This window comes from Lipophrys pholis (assembly GCF_963383615.2).
Source record: "Lipophrys pholis genome assembly, chromosome: 7".
In the NCBI taxonomy this organism is placed as follows: domain Eukaryota; kingdom Metazoa; phylum Chordata; class Actinopteri; order Blenniiformes; family Blenniidae; genus Lipophrys; species Lipophrys pholis.
Window position 1 is genome coordinate 1,250,712 of NC_137638.1, and position 12,255 is coordinate 1,262,966.

General features: G+C 46.8%; 1 protein-coding gene across 2 annotated transcripts in view; it reads left to right on the forward strand.

Annotated features, from left to right (window-relative positions):
- Positions 1–12,255, forward strand: part of kank1a (KN motif and ankyrin repeat domains 1a) — a 49,243-nt gene that overhangs the window by 10,031 nt on the left and 26,957 nt on the right. Inside the window, exon 1 of one of the 2 annotated variants that reach the window (XM_080467326.1) lies at positions 11,460–11,588. The exons of the other annotated variant lie outside the window; for it this stretch is intronic. The gene's annotated coding sequence lies outside the window, so the exon portion shown is untranslated. Of the gene's footprint in view, positions 1–11,459; positions 11,589–12,255 lie in introns of those variants that run through there. 2 annotated transcript variants of the gene reach the window in all.

Consider the following 12,255-nt stretch of genomic DNA (forward strand, 5'->3'; position numbering starts at 1 on the left):
CTGCGGTTCCCACAGGTCGTGTTTCTAGTTTCAGAGATTTTTCTTTCTGTGCTTTTGACTTTCCAGCAACTCCGAATGAATTTAGATTTTTCATTTTCATCAATTTTTATTTTCATTTTTCAAGTTAAATAAAATGTAAATTTTCCTCCCAGATTTTCCACAAACTGGCCTTAAAGTTGATTCTGAGTAGTTCTGAGATGGATAAAGATTTCTCTTTAAGTTCCCAGGACTTCTCTCTTGATTAGAAGAAGTGCTGGCTTCCAGCCGGTGGTGTCGGAGGAGGCTCTGGGGTTCAGGTGAAGATCTTGTGGTCTTCAAATAGGAACCAGAGCAACATTTTTCCAGCCCAGACTGTTTGATAGACGCCGCCTGTGGCCACACGCCGCCTCGGCGTCTTGCTGCAGCCGTCCGGTAAATGATTTCCTCTTGTGGGGTTTTGTTTGCGGTGGAGATCGACCCCCTGCTCGGACCGCTGAGCTCATCTGGTGAAGCATGATGTTAAAGATGTTAAAGTCCGTTGTGATGTATGTGTGTGACTTCGGCCCTCGTCGGCTTGGCGACCATCCCGACGTCCTCTCAGGTTTCAGTTTCCACAAAGTGAAAGGGCAGGTCGCCACGGCAACGCCGTCAGCAGGTTCCTCCTCCGAGGGCTGGACGGCACCAGGTGGATCCTGGTTTCAGGGTCTGGAGGTTATCAGGAGGAGATCCCAGAGGGATCATTGATCTCAGGTGAACATATTCAAAAGTATCACGACATGACTGGTATTAAACGTCTGTGTGGATTACGTTACCGTCTATAGCTGGACGATACCATTTCAGGCCCCGTTAACACGGCGACCTTTCAAGTGAAAACTGTCTGTTTCCACGACAACGCTGCTAGGAGACACTGAAAACGCCACTTTTTGGAAACCGCTCCTAAGGTGGAACTTTTTGAAAACACTCCGACTCCTAAAAGACTAAAATGAGACTTTCTGGAAACGCTCGGGGCAGAAGCGCTGGTCCTGGTCCTGGTCCTGGTCCTGGTCCTGGTCCTGGTCACCACGTTGGTAGTAACTAGTAGATCTGCACATGCTCAGTAGAGCCAATCATTAAAGTTTCCTCCGTGATGTCATGACTCCCAGTCCATCTTCTCCTGGGACTTGGTAGTTTGGTAATCCTCCCGAGTTCTTTGTCCCGCCCCTTATCCAATAAAGCACACATTTACTTCACCGTCATGTTGTGTCCCATGACGTGGCAGAGCCGACCAATCACAGCCCTCGTGGTGGTTCACGCTAACGCAGAGCATCGATTTGGCTTTATACTCCGGCCCCGTCTACACCACGACGTTTCACATGCCGACACCTAATCTGTCTCCACTGCAGCAGCAGACACACTGACAATGATGGCGTTAGTATGCCAGGCCACGGGAGGGCGCTGTCGCTTGTTTTTGTAATGAAACCACCAGAGAACAAAATGCTATAAACATGAACAAAATGTAGAGAAGCGACATTTTAGTGGACTGACGAGGAATCGGATGATATCAGGGGAGAATGTCGAGTATAAAAGTACTGATCTGGACGATAAAACTAGAATACGCCCTGCGAGTCGAACCACGACGGGTCGGCCATGTTGGTTTACTGGAGCATGAGCAGAAGAAGTATTTAATTTGTGTAATTCGTGTAGTCGGGGCCTCAGACGTGACTTTAGTCCAGAAAATGCGGTAGAAATTCGAACATATTAACGATTCTGGGATTTGATTGAGGTGAAGTTGTCGGAGCGGGAACAGAAGCGAGTTGCAGTGAGTTTACATTCCAACGGGGAGAAAACGAGTTTGCAGTGATTCCCAGCCGTGGCGGCGCAGAGGAAGCTGTAATAACTGTGGGACTAACTAATGACTTCCATGTCATCCTTTTCTCTATCTTGGCCTCGGCGGGCGGTCACAGGGTCAGAGGCTACCAAAACACAGGCATGCCTTCATAGGTATAATGCGGCACATTGTATTGTGCTGGCAGCGAGGGGGGAGGGGGGGTGAGGGGGGGGGGGGGGGGGGGGTGTCTTCGTGGTTTAGTCTCCCCAGCCTGACAATGGCTGCAACATTCCAGTGGAAACACTGTGGCATTATGGCCGCCCTCTGTTCTGCGGGAGGATCTCCACTTCCACCAAAACAAAGGGATTAGCTCCTGTGGGATTCTGGGAACGTTTGGGAACCTCGGCCTCGTTTCCCAAATGACTCATCATCAACTTTATTGCTCACAAACTCCAGTTTTCCTCACAATGAAGCAGTTTTTAAGGTTTTCAGCTGATTCACATACATTAATGGCTTCATGTTGTTCACGGCTAAATCACAAGGTGTTTTCTTTGCTGCTCGTTATAATGATGGTTAGACATGGTTAGACATGGTTAGACATGGTTAGACATGGTTAGACATGGTTAGACATCGTTACACATCGTTACATCGTTAGACATGGTTAGACATGGTTACACATCGTTACACATCGTTACACATGGTTAGACATGGCTAGACATGGTTACACATGGTTACACATCGTTACATCGTTAGACATGGTTAGACATGTTTAGACATGGTTACACATGGTTACACATCGTTACATCGTTAGACATGGCTAGACATGGTTACACATGGTTACACATCGTTACATCGTTAGACATGGTTACACATGGTTACACATGGTTACACATGGTTACACATGGTTACACATGGTTACATCGTTACATCGTTAGACATCGTTAGACATCGTTAGACATGGTTAGACATGGTTAGACATCGTTACACATCGTTACACATCGTTACACATCGTTACACATCGTTACATCGTTAGACATGGTTAGACATGGTTAGACATGGTTAGACATCGTTACATCGTTACACATCGTTACATCGTTAGACATCGTTACATCGTTAGACATCTCAGTATCTACTCTAATATCCATTGTTGTTTCTATCGCGTCACATAAACATGGACTGTACAATAATATAGTAAAGCATCAATGAATAATTAGTCTCTGAATTATGTTATATTGATTAAATTGGAATATTAATCGTATTAATCAATACATCTCGAGCAGTAGTAATTGATGCTAATGCTACACTAATAGTTTTTATTTTATTTATTATTTCAATAGTTTCTTATCAGACGTGATCTCAGTTAAACATGTGATCACAATATCATGCCGTAAATATAAATACAAGTGTATGATGTCTTTGTATTGTGGGATTGATGCTCATTATTAACAGTGTTCTTTCTCTTTGCGCCCCGTTTTAATCAGACCCTACTGGCAATGCGCCAATATCGAATGCTGTTAACAGTGTTGGAGCGATGGAGTGAATTTACCTTCATTGACTCAAGATGGAAACTTCATATTGTGTTTCTACTCAAACATGATATTTTCATTTTTTCTGAATGCTTTAGTCCAACATGGGAAAAATACACAAGAAAATACTTCTATAATATTTCAATTAGATCAGCACGATATCGGCGTGTGCGTGCGTGCGTGCGTGCGTGCGTGCGTGCGTGCGTGCGTGCGTGCGTGCGTGCGTGCGTGCGTGTTTGTGTGTCAGAGGTTCGTCACATATTTAAACAGCTGCTGCTCAGAACAACAGAAAGTCTCTTTCAATAAAGGGTTAATGAAGCTTGAGGCTTCCAGTCAGAGATAAGAGATTACTTTTCTGCAGCAGTAACTGTTCACGCCGTCCACTGAGTGCTGATGGATGGAACCTGATGGATGGAACCTCCCGGAACGTCGCTGTTGCAGAATGAAATGTACTGATCAGCGCCACTCGACCGTAGTCGGTCACTATAATAATCCAACTTGGTGGTTTTATTTTGACAGTCAGTGTTCTCTTATTGTTCTCTGTTGCGTGTGTGTGTGTGTGCTTTCATTACAGAAACAAACAGCGCCAACTAGTGGACCAACATGTTAACTACATAGTTTTCACAAATCGTTTCCTTGGTGTGAACCAGGCCTTCATGTTGGGGATTATTTATCTTCCCCACCAGTTTTAACCAACATTTTCTGACATGTAGAATAAATTCCGACGTTAAACGCTTGTAGAGAATCAGTGGAACCCGTCTGGCCTGTCGTCTCTGGATGAACTGAAAACTGCCCCGAGTAGTAAAGTAAATTCCCCCCAGAGCAGAATGAAGCTTCAGCCCAGTCGTCGGTGTGACGTGGTAGATGAGGGACGTTCACTGGGAGGGAAGCTGGCTGAAAGGGGGACGTCGTGTTTTGGAAACAAGCTTCAGAAAATGGTAGTTTTCATCGCTCTGCGGCGGCCGCGCCGCTCTGCGGCCGTCCGTCTTCACCAAACAGACGTTTAAGGACTTCCTGAAGCTGTGGAGTTTCACTGGGTGGAGGCGGGGAGCCTCTTCAGCAGGTTTTTAGAGCCATCGGCTGTTTTCCTGGTACCGGTGACGGGACCAGTTTGGTAAGATCCTTCGCCGAAGGCAGATGATGAGACTTCCTGAAACTCGTTTTAAAAGGTTGAACTGTCGTCTGCTGCAGTTCGGTTCCCGTCCCGTTTGTCTGCTTCCTCGCTGCAGCGCCGGTCGGAAGAATTCCGACCCCAGAATCCGGGCTTGACGTGGCATGCGGGCAACTTTCAGCTGAGCTTTGGGCCCCGTCTTTACTGTCCTCCCCTCCCAAACGCCCCTTTCTTCCTCCCTGTACGGCCCCTTTTTATCTGTGCCCCTCTCACAGCGGAACAAATCGTTTAGCTAATGGGATTACCCCCCCACCCCCAACCCCCGTCTTCTTTCTCTACTAGAGTCCATACTCCAGCTCCTCTCTTTTCCTGGAAAAACACGAGTGCGTTCGTTCAGTGGGGATGTAAAAGAGGGAAAAGTGAATTAATGGGGCCTAAATGGAGGATTTCAAAGCCGGTATTGACCCCGCTGTGGTCTGAATCCGGCCCTCTGCTTCCTCCGTTCATCCTCCGTTCACCGTGTTTTGGTTTCGGCGTCTTAACGGCAGCTTGAGTGGCGGTAACGCCAGCAGTAACCCCCCGCCCATTAACATCCTCCGTGTCCCCGGAGACGAGTGTCATGAAGCCAGTTAATCAGGCCGAACCCGCTCACTGCCGTGACGCCGGCGTTTCTCCGCAGGGAACAATGAGCCCAGCTGAGAGCGGCGGCGTCTGGGGGCGTCAAGGGACATCAGGGGGCGTCAAGGGACATCAGGGGGCGTCTGGGGACGTCTGAGGGCGTCTGGGGGCGTCAAGGGACATCAGGGGGCGTCTGGGGACTTCTGAGGGTGTCTGGGGACGAGGCGCCCGACAGATGGACATGAATCTGTTTTACATTACGCTTAAATGCGGCGTTGGTGAGCGATCCACAATCGGAGCGTCGACGAGTCGTTTCTTGAATAACTGACGAGTCGGCGGTTTACATCTCTGTACTCCCCCCTGGGGGGCGTCATCATCATTACAACTTGGCAACTGTTGCAGGAAATGATGATTAAAAGCTTTTTGTATATAAAAACACGACGTGCTGTCGGAACTGTTTGGGGAAAAATCCTTCCTGTTTGGTTAGCATGGATGCTATCGCTAAGCTGTCTGGCCTGGACTCCCGAGTCGCCGTTCAAAAGTTCCTCTGCTTCTTCTGAGGCGTTTCACCTCGTTTTATTGCTTTTTCCAAAGGTTGTAGGCTTTGCAGCCGTAATGTTTTTGAAGCGAACCCTTAGCTTTAGCAGGACTCGTGTCCATTTCATAGAAAAGCCGGCGACTGAAGGGAAACTTCCTTTATCTTTAGATTTGCAGTAAAGCCTTCAGAGAGCCTGTTGTTGGTCAGACAGCTGCCGTCCGGCCGGCTCCTTCAGTGTTGACGGTGATTATCAGATTCTGCCTCTTCAGGAGGCGAACGACTGAGAACACGACTGAGAACACGACTGGGAACACGACTGGGAACACGACTGGGAACACGACTGGGAACACGACTGGGAACACGACTGGGAACACGACTGGGAACACGACTGGGAACACGACTGGGAACACGACTGAGAACACGACTGAGAACACGACTGAGAAACACGTTCAACAGGAAACTCGTTTCCTCCTGGAGGTTCGAGGCGCGTTGAGCTTGGTGGAATCAGGTGTGTTTTGTCCTCAGGACGTGGACCGAGTCAGGGACTGAGACTCACCAGGGAGTCTTTATGGCACCATCTCCACGTCTCCATGGCAACAGACGCTGATCTCCTTTGATCTCCATGATTTTCCTCTCTTTGTATGGGGAAACATTTTTTTTGCAGTTTTTTGGGGATTTATTGGGAAAAGATTAATCTAATCAGTTGATCTTTGGATGAAGACAAATCATCCCTGAAGGTTTCCTGCAATTCGGTTGAGCAGTTTTTGCAAGAAGTTGAAAAAATACATAGAAACCAATGAATAACTCAATAAATACACGCAGACGGAAATATAACGTTATTGGCCAACTTTCATTGGCAAAGGTAATAAATGGAAGAAGGATCAAAAGTACTGCAAACCAGATCTCCACAGATATCTACACACACACACACACACACACACACACACACACACACACACACACACACACACACACACACACACACACACACACACACACACACACACACACACACACACACACACACACACACACACACACACACACACACACACACACACACACACACACACAAACAAATACATTATTCCAGAGTGGAAGCAGTGGCTGAAGCCACCAGCAGGGGGAGCAGCTACCCCCCTCTCCTGCCCTGTGGTACTGTAGATGCAGTAGGGGCAACTCTGTGTGACTCATTATCACTCATCATTAATGCCATAATTAGTCCAGCAGCTCAAGTGTTTTTTGTGGGGGGGGGGGGGGGGGGGGGGGTCTGAACAAAACACACACACAAAAAGCCTGTAATCAATGCAGACAGGTTGTGTGGCTCCAAAGCATTCCGGACATAGTTGTAGGTGTTGACCCAGCAGGACGCTGCAGTCACTCCCGTCAGTCTGGAGAATGAAGGACGACGTGTGTAAGAACCAGTTTAATTCCACTGAAGTTTCCTTCAAAGCCGTCGGTTTGTGGAGGGATCAGTGTGTTTGGTTCAGTTTGGTGTCCTTCACCCCCCCCCCCCCCCCCCCCCCCCCCCCCCCCCCACCCCTACTGCTGTCATCACTTTAATTAGCTTGTTCCTTATTGTCTGGCGGCCGGATCTCATTGGTCCGTCACCAAAAGGTCAGCGGAGCGACTCGCTTGACACAAAGACAAACATAGGAGCTCTCAAGACGGGAATTTCTCCCACAATGCCTCTTTGACTGACTGGACAACAGCAGCAGAGTCTTCAGAGTGATGAACTCCCTCTTCATCTCCACACGGGCCGTGTTGAATATAAACGAAAAGTCAAAGAAGCAACGGGAGATATTTTGAAGTACCCAAAAACGTGATTTTAATTTGTCTTGGTAGAATCAAACTGGAACTATGATGGACTGTTACCAAACCCTCATCGTAGAGTCGTTACATCACCTTGTGACATAAGAAGTCATTTTATAATTTTATAATAACGGAAATCTCTGTTTAAAGGCCACATTGGGATTATGTCACTTTGTGTGGGATTAGGATTTAGAGAAGAGAAATACTTTGATATAAATAAGCAATTTGCAACCGTAATGACACAAAACACGCAAATGAGCTGAAATCAAGAAGAAACAAACCAAAAAAAAACATATTTTAAAAAATGTATATATTTCATTAGATTTATATGTTTTATGTTAAAAGGAGGCTGGAGGAGGGGGGCTCCAGGGGGGCTCCAGGGGCGCTCCAGGGGCGCATGGATGACTCCAACACTACGTTATTGATTTGAAGTATTTCAACGTATATTTGACACAAAACACAATATATATTTTTCATTATGTAGCTCTCCTTATTGCAGATCACAGTACAAATCTATGCAAATGTACAGGTTGACAGTAATCACAGTAAATGTATCAGTAATACACACGATGCCCACATGTTGGGCTGAAATCAGGAGGAAATCAGGAGGTGAGAAAAACTAAATCTGAATAATTCTGTAGAGAAACAAACCCCCGACCCCCACATCCTCACCCCCCCCTCACCCCCCCACCCCCACCCCCACCCCCACCCCAGCCCAAGTGTTTGTGCGAGTGGTGGGCGGCGTTCTCCAGCATGTAGCTCCGCCTCAGTGACTCCATTCAGGAGCTGAACAAATAAGTGGCTCCAGCCTGTCCTTCAGTCAAGTGCAGGCCGGACAGACGAGGGGGCGGGGGGCTAAGGGGGGGTGGGGGGGCAAAGGCAGGGGTGGGGGGGGTGGAAACAGGGTAACTTCAGATCAGCTTCAACTACAGAGCAGGTGATGATAGAAGAAAAACCTTGAAGACCTTGAGGAGGATCTGCTGGAACACCAGGTCTGGGCTCTGTTTCTGCTGGAACACCTGGTCTGGGCCCTGTTTCTGCTGGAACACCTGGTCTGGGCTCTGTTTCTGCTGGAACACCAGGTCTGGGCCCTGTTTCTGCTGGAACACCAGGTCTGGGCCCTGTTTCTGCTGGAACACCTGGTCTGGGCTCTGTTTCTGCTGGAACACCAGGTCTGGTCTCTGTTTCTGCTGGAACACCAGGTCTGGTCTCTGTTTCTGCTGGAACAGATTTGAATTGTTTGGTTACCTGAGGTTTGATTTTATCATTTTAGTTCTATATGTAGAGTCACTTACAGTTTTGACGTCACAAAGACTTACAAATCAATCGATCGGTTTATCGATCTATGGAGCTCTGAATTGTGACCTTCAAATGGTTTCTACTTAAAGTGTTTATTTTATTCTTATTTTTTTTAAGGTCTGCTCACTTTCAGCTGAACTGTGTATTAATAAAAAAACAAACCATATATAAAGTCAAACGTTTAACTTGGTTTTGACCCACAGATCATAAAAACCCTTTAGTCCCGGACAGAAACGGACCATCATTGTGACTCTGTTGAAGATTTGCAGTTGTCACGGTGCCCGAGCTGACCTGTTCCTCTAGGGGGCGCTGTGGTCAATGTCAGGAACAGACAAGTGTTTGGAAGAAACTGTGTTGGGAAGGTTGTGTGTCCTTTCTGGACTGAATGACCTCGTAAATCTCTTACGGAGCGGCGAGCTGAACAGGCCGATTAATGATAAACCCTCTGCAGGAAAGGCTCCAGTCATCCTTCCTCCTTTATCGTCTGGAATGGAGGGATGGAGGAAGGGAGGGATGGAGGAAGGGAGGGATGGAGGAGGTGAAGAACGACCATGAGCTCAGTAACACAGCAGCAGCGACTCTGAGGAAATCGGCTTCATTCATTTTCAGTCTTTTTTCAAAATAAACTGTCCCCCGGGGTTTTTGGCCTAAAACTTCCACCGGTGCAGGAAAATCCAAAGTTTTATTTAAATGTAATCATGTTTTTATTAACAATTATACGCAACTCAAAATGGACAAACAAGAAAATATACCATAGAGAATTTCAAATGAAGTTTAATTTCATTCATCTATTGTCTTTAAAGAGCAGCAGGGGGTAATGAAGCATGTAGTAATAATAGTTATAATAGTAATAATAGTAATAGTAATAATAGTAATAGTAATAATAGTAATAGTAATAATAATAGTAATAACAATAATAGTAATAATAATAATTAATAATGCATGAGTTTTATATAGCGCTTTATTTTTTAATATATCAATCAATCAATCAACTTTATTTGTATAACACTTTTTTATACACTTAATATAAAACAAAGTGCTTAACATGATTTAAAAACAGTGCAAAGATACAGTAGATAAAATGAACACACACACACACACACACACACACACACACACACACACACACACACACACACACACACACACACACACACACACACACACACACAGTGGTATGGAGACATGGCAGGACACTGAGGACTGAAGGTGAGGAAAGGGACACATTTGGGGGCCGTCCACACTGGGAGTGGCACAGCCTCTAACCACAGGGGGCGCTGCTCCAGAGATCCCCCCCCCCCCCCCCCCCCCCCCCAGCCCGGGCAGACCGCTGAGTCCCACAACATACGTGGGGGACACACCAGGTTCCTGGGACGGGGGAACCATGGGAACGTCCCTCCAGTGGGGAACGTGGCCGCCAACTGTGCAGCGCCCCTGAGAGGAACCACAGGAGATAAAAGATTCAGTTAACAACCTGATAACTGTAGATATATAGATAATAGATAAAGTAGATATATAGATAATAGATAAAGTAGATATATAAAAAGTAGATATAGTAACATATAGATAATAGATAAAGTAGATATATATAAAGTAGAGAAATAGATAATAAAGTAGATAAAAGTAGCAGGCAGGCTGTTCCTCAGGCGGGGGCCATAGGAGCTGAGCAGCCCCCCCGGGGGTCTTGGTCCCCCCCCCCACCCACACACACACACACACACACACACACACACACACACACACACACACCACCACACCACACCGTGTTCTCCTGGGGTACCGAGTCGTTTTGTTGAACTTTTTCTATTCTGGCCAGTGAAACGCAGCACACGCTTCATTTTCTACCGATGTTCCAAATTAAAACTTGAGGGTTTGTTTCTCCCACTAAAGGTTTTTGATGAGGGGAACACCAGCCTGTTGAATATTGAACACCGTCGGGGAACCTGGTTCCCCTCCGGTACGTTCCCTGACGCTCACCGTCCAAACACACAGTAGAAAAGAGCTTTTTCTGTTGATTGATTGAATAGTTGATTGTTGAGATCTTGATCTGGACGGAAAATATTCCAATTCAACATATTTATTTCTCAATAAGTAAACTTCAGCAAATATATGAAAACATGATCCAGCTGCTTTTATTGTGACGTCGCAGTAGTTTCACAAATTTCCTCAACATGAAAACCCTGAACTACAACTCCGCAGTGTTTTGATCTTAATACTCAAACTGAATGTAATCCTCCTGCTTTCCCCTCTGGAAACATTGTGCTGGTAGATCTGTGGCGGTAGACCTGTAGATCTGTGACGATAGAGCTGGTTAGGGTCAGCCTTCCAAAGCCGCCGTCGGCTTGCCAATGTTTTAGTTTGTCTCGTATCGCAGTAAACGCTCGGGGTCGGGTGTCTTTTGAACTCGAACCTGGACCTCGGCGTGAAGAGCAACCCGACCCCCGAGTCGTCGTAAATACACACACACACACACACACACACACACACACACACACACACACACAACACACACACACACACACACACACACACACACACACACACACACACACACACACACACACACCTGCGGCCCCGCGTCATACCTGCCCCATGTTTATGCAACAGCGAAGGAGGACCTGAACAGGTCGTTCTGGTTTGTCGCCTCGCTGTGTTTACTCTGCTGAAGCTGCTGAGTCGGGTTCGGCTCCGCTGGCGAGTCGCCGCCGTTTGTTCAGACGGGAACGTTCGTGTTTCTCTGGAGACACTTTGGCTTTTCCCCGCTCACTCATTGACTTCTTCAACAACGGGTAGCATTAGTTTCATGACTTTTATTTTGACGGTCACGCAGAACTGACCCCATGGAAACCATTTAATCCTGGTCGTTGTGTCGCGGCGTCCAGATAAACTTCACAACAGGTTAGTTTTCTTTTGAAGGCAGAGAAGTGTCACTTTACATTTCTGTCTTTGCTGTTGGTTTGGATGAAGTTTGGGTTTTGTTTTAACAACTGAATAATTCATTCCTTCTACTGGGGCTGGCAACGAATCCATTTAATCGGCCGATCAAATTTGGAGCTAAATCAATTTTTATTTAACAAATTCAAGAAAGACCACACACACACACACACACACACACCACACACACACACACACACACACACACACACACACACACACACACACACACACACACACACACACACACACACACACACGTGAGAAAACATTGAAAAACATGACACATATCCACAAGATAAAATGTGCGTTTAGGTATACTCCAGTAAAAGGTCCAGAGGGTCCAGGTCACCAGATTTACTGTTTTCGTCCTGAAGTTCATTAAGTCGTTCATTTGACCTTTATTCTGAAGGCGGACTCTCCATGAAGCCGTTAACCTGGTAAATGAGGCGTCCTCGTCTCTTTAGACTGAGTTCCTTCCCCCTCTGGTCTGAGCCAAACGCTGCGGCCTTGGTTGATGGGTAACCGTCCTGCAGAAAGCTTTTCCATGACGTGTTGTTAACGGCGTTTCACCTGGAGGCCCGGCGGCGGAGCCGGTTCCCCCCCCCCCCCCAGCGGGCTGGACGTCCTG